A 6000-nucleotide genomic window follows, 5' to 3' on the forward strand; every position below is an offset into this window, starting at 1 on the left:
GATTTATACATCACCTGTAAGCTTTCCATTGATATATGGTTTGTTAGGATATAGGACAATATTTGGCCGAGATACAACTAACTGAAAATCTGGAATCTGACGGTGCAAAAAAATCGAAACATTGAGAAAATCTCCTTTAAAGTTGTCTATTTATGTTCGCGATTGTGCTGCATTCACTCACAAAAATAAATGTTTTATATATTTACGGTAGGAAATTTACAAAATATCTTAATGGAGAATTTTGACCATTACAATATATTGTTGGCTATTGCCACAAATTTACCCGTGCGACTTGTGACTGGTTTTGTGATCCAGGGTCACATATATATTATATATTATATTATATATTTTTATTTATTCTTGTGATGGCAAAGCTGAATTTTGTGCATCATTACTCCAGTCTTCAGTGACACATGATCCTTCAGAAATTCTAATATGTTGATTTCATGCTCAAGCAACATTTCTTATTATTATCAATATTGAATATATATATATATATATATATATATATATATTTTTTTTTTTTTTTTTTTTTTTTTTTACATAATACATGTCTAGTCAGTTGTAACAATTTAATTAATCCTTGCTAAATAAAAGCATTGATTTCTTTCAGACCCCAAACTTTTGAACAATAATGTCATGTTCAGTTTTTGTTTCAGTTTGGTTTTTATGGACTCTTATTCTGTATTTCATTGTTTCCTGTCTTTCCTGCTGTGATAGGTATAGTGTATATAAAGTCCATGAAAAAAAGGACCATGATCTCTTGGAAAAAAGAGGACCATGAATCGTCAGTTCCAGCTCTCTTTTCCCCCTCATGCTATCAGAACAAAAACAGGGAAATGATCCAGCATGTGAGTAACAGGACCAAACCAGACTCTTTAAGTCTTGCAGAAGCACATAATAAACCGTAATGTACTGTACATTACCATTCAAAAGTTTGGGGTCAAGATTTTTTTTTTTTTAAATCAATCATTTAATTCAGCAATGATGCATTCAATTGATTAAAAAAAAAGTGACAGTAAAGACATTTCTAATGTACCCAAAGATTTCTATTTCAAATAAATTCTGCACAACTGTTTTCAACAATAATAGTAAATGTTTCTTGAGCAGAAAACCATTATATTAGAATGATTTCTGAAGGATCATGTGACCATGAAGAATGGAATAATGATGCTGATAATTCAGCTTAGATATCGCAGGGATATTTTACACCATTATTGTATTTTGGTAGAATAAATGCAGCATTTGTGAGCAGAGACTTCTTTAAAAAAATATATACTTTTTTTTTTTTTTGGAGTTTTAGTTTTTAGTATTAAGAAAACTATTTTTAGTTTTTTATTATTTATAAAACAATTTTAGTATTAAGTAGCATCTCGCTACTGTCAATAAGCTAGATTACTATGGAGGTATAGTAATTTTTAAGGATCTGGTCTGTGAAGACAAAAAATGCTGTCTTAGTCCAAATAGGGGTGTCCCATGAAATGTCACCATTATAACATTAGGTAAGGCTCTTTGCATAAAAAATCATATAATGTGAGTGATTGAATAGTCAAACATCTACAGAACCTTATCACTAAGCACAGAGCTCAGGGTATCTGGGATGATCCAGTTAACTTGATGGGTGGCCCAGATGGAAATGGATTAATGGCTCTTATTCAGCAGTAATTAGAACAGTGCATATCACACTGCTGTCCTAAGGCAACCGTTGTGATCCAAACCAGCATTATTTTCATCGAGGCTCTGCCAGCAATGGCAAATTCAATTGATCATCTGACATCTTTAAAACTGTGCTGATTCAAGCCAACTGGAAAGTGATTCAACAATCAAAAGTGCATATGTGACCCTGGATCACAAAACCAGTCACAAGTCACAGGGGTATATTTGTATGGGTGAAAATTATCGATTTTTCTTTTATGCCAAAAATCATTAGGATATTAAGTAAAGATCATGTTCCATGAAGATATTTTGTAAATTTCCTACCGTAAATATATAAAACATTTTTTTTTGTGAGTGAATGCAGCACAATCGTTAACATAAATGGACAACTTTAAAGGAGATTTTCTCAATGTTTCAATTTTTTTGCACTCTCAGATTTTCAGATAGTTGTATCTCGGCCAAATATTGTCCTATCCTAACAAACCATACATCAATGGAAAGCTTATTTATTCATATTCCATATGATGTATAAATCTCAATTTAAGAAAATTTACCCATGTGACTGGTTTTGTGGTCCAGGGTCACATATTTGAGCAACTTTTCTCTTTGAGTAAAAATACTTTGATGGTTGCTTGTATGTTTAAATCCTGAACAAAATCTGTAAGACTTTTGGTAATCAGTATCAAAGCGGTAGGAAACAGCTTGTTGCTGAATAATGGAATAAGCACACAAAAAGTTAACTAGACACCTGCCTAATGCCGCTCTTATCAGAAACTGCACCTTGTAAAGATAAGCTGTCCCAAACTCATGTTACCACATATTTTCTGGAAATTACACATATATTATTCATCCAAGCCTTCCTACGAATGCTAACTCAAGGGTGAACTTGCGTTCTTTCCATCTGTCTGTGTGTCATAAGAAGCTTGGCTGAGCGGATGGGTGAGTGTGGCCATAAGATTGTTTTTCTCCTGAGTCATGTGCCGTAAGACCCTTGCAGAGTTCACACCTCCCTGCCTCCTCCCTCTCGCTCTTTCCTGAGTTAAGGGACCTCCCTAAAGATGTTTTAAAACAGTGGAGACGGACTGCAAGAATTCCAAGGAAACAACAAATATCCTTTAAGATTTTCATGATTTCTGGATAGAAAGTTATGCGACAAGACAAAATATTATGCTTGCTAAAAAGTCTTTATCTTTTGAACATGAATACTATATTTAAAGGTACTATGCCATAACTGAATCTAGCCAGGGGCATTCCTTCTTTTGTCTGGCTCACACGTGAGAACTTCTGACTTCTGACACCTCGGCTTAGCTGCCGCTTCCTACACTGGCATGTCAGGCCTAATTACTGCAGATCTCGCTTTGATACAAACTGTTGCAATGTTTGACTAGTTTGTCTTTTAGGCTACACCTTGTATATGACTTTAAGTAAAATGTTATAAAGTACTTACTTTTATAAAATTAAGTAAGTTATAAAATTACTGTAATTACATTCTACATTTCAGCTATGGTATGGCTTCAGAAAACATATGCAAGTATGTATGCATATATATATATATATATATATATATATATATATATATATATATTAGTGCTGTTAAAATTAACGCGTTAACACATGCTATTCATTTTTTCAGTTTAATGTGTTTAAATTATTTTACGCAAATAACGCAGCTGTCTCAGCATCCGCTTTTTCCCCCGACATCCTTTGGCTAGTATTTGTGAAAATGCTTTTAAACCATCCAAGCCCGATAAGACAAAAGAGTAGGCATTGCTGTACTGGCGCTCGCTGTCTGTGAATCTCCTGTCTGTGCGACACAAACACACTCTTGTGCGCTCAGAAAGCCGCTTCTTACGGACAAAAACACACAAAATTATGCCAAAATTACTTTTTTGTTTGAGTATCCTCGCAAGCACAGTCACATTAGTTAAATTAAGTTTTATATGAATGTAAAGAGTTGTGAGAAAATGTGAATCAGATCTGCGTCATGTGCAGCAGGTCTTAAAGTGACAGCAGTCTAATAAATCCGCTGCTGTTTGTAATTAAAGATAATCAAAGAACGAGGAAATCACTCACTGCTCATGACCGAATAACATTTGTAGCTTTAATAAGGATTGAACTATATACAATGTATATATCCTATATATCCTATCCTACCCAATCTTAAAGCACTGAGCTCTGGGTCAAAAACTTTTTGTGCATTTTGACAGGGCAGGTAAAAATCTGAACCGGTCTGACTGGGCCAATAGAAAAACTTGTGCCCTGATATATTGAAGGGCACAGGTAAATGTGACAATTATACTGTAATGTTGAATGCCTATAATTAATGGCTACAATTGAGAAAAAAAATCTATTTCATAGAGACATCTATCAGTAGATGGCGAGCTACATAGGCCTACCGTGCACCACCTCCCAACAAAACCATACTTTTTTGAAAGGTCTGGATGTGTAGAATATGAATCTGAATGTTAACATTGAAAATTTTGGGTTGCACTACCTGTTTTAGCATGGTAGATATTTGACCTAAGTCACCATATGTTAAGTTTGAGTGTGTATTGGATCACCTAAAAGCTGTTCTGATTGACTAGGACTATCTCTATGTGTTAAAATCGCTTAAAATCGTTTTTTAGGGTTTCCCTATTCACAGGGCTAAAACAGGTAGTACAACCCAAAATTTTCAATGTTAACATTCAGATTCATATTCTACACATCCAGACCTTTCAAAAAAGTATGGTTTTGTTGGGAGGTGGGGGGGGGTGCACGGTAGGCCTATGTAGCTCGCCGCCTACAGTATTGGTATCGGTGATGCCTTCTTAAAAAAATGCCATTAAACAAATATTTAAAATATAGGATACTGTCTTTATGTTGTTTCTACATTAATTTGGAGATTAAATGTGAAATTATTACGATATAAAATTATATAAAAAAAATTAATGATAGGTGAGATTAATCGCGATTAATTACAGATTTTTAAAAATTAATTAGTTAATTATTTTAATTGATTGACATCACATACATACATATATATATATATATATATATATATATTAGGGCTGTCAAAAGATTAATCGCGATTAATCGCATCCAAAATAAAAGTTTGTGTTTAAATAATATATGTGAGTGTACTGTGTATAATTAAATTTGTATCTAGAAATACACACACATGCATGTATATATTTAAGAAAAATGTGTTATTTATATATAAAAATTTATATTTATATATAATATAAATTATATATAAATATATACAGTATATGTATGCAAATATTTCTTAAATATATACATGCATGTGTGTGTATTTATATATACAAAATAATTATACACAGTACACACACATATATTATTTAAACACAAACTTTTATTTTGGATGCGATTAATCGCGATTAATCTTTTGACAGCCCTAATATATATATATATATATAAAGCACGCAATATACAGCAAATCATACATGAATGAAAGAACATGTGATGAACATCTCAGCATGAATGATATGTGATCATGTGACACTGAAGACGAGTAATGGCTGGTGAGCTCTGATTTAAATACGAATCGATGGAGTTTCAAGCTACTAAAATACAAAAACTATTAGAAAAATCAAGCTTGGATTTCTCGGAAAAATGTCACGTCAAAAAAAACTCGAGGACATGGAAGAGATTCGCAAATCACTTAACATGCTATCTGAGGATATGAGTGAAATTCCCAAACAGCAGGCCACGCTTCCCGAGCTGTTGGCCGAAGTTAAGCAATTAAAATCCTTGATGAAAGAAAAAGACCGGAAAATTGACCACCTTGAAAGAAGGATCGAGGATCTCGAGCAGAATGCAAGAATGAATGACATTATTGTAAGTGGGTTGGATATTCGACATAGAAATTACTCGAGTGTTGCTGCGGGAAAAGAAGGTGAGGACACATCGATAGAAGAGCAACAATCACTGGAATCGCAAGTGATCCACTTCTTCAAAAGCAAAAATATTGACATACAGAGTAACAATATATCATCCTGCCACAGCCTTTCACGGCAAGATAAAGAAACGAAACCGGCAATTTTAATACGTTTCGTTGCTGCGAAACATAAGGCTGGTGTTTTGAGGCAAGGGAAGAAGTTAGTTTCTCCTTTTTTTTGTATTATAAGCGTGTGCATTTTTCTGTTGGACTATGCCGCTGTTGTTAGATATACACTCACGGACCGTGAGGGAAGGGAATTTGAGTTTGTTTGGCCAGGTATCAATCGTAGTTAGGCATACAGTGTATAGATTATTGTTTAGATTATTGTTGGGTTATTGCTTATGGACAATTAGGCCTATTGAAGTGATGCATGGATGTGGACTGAATTATAATGATGCCAT

The sequence above is a fragment of the Abramis brama genome (assembly GCF_963993115.1).
Source record: "Abramis brama genome assembly, chromosome: 18".
Lineage (NCBI taxonomy): Eukaryota > Metazoa > Chordata > Actinopteri > Cypriniformes > Leuciscidae > Abramis > Abramis brama.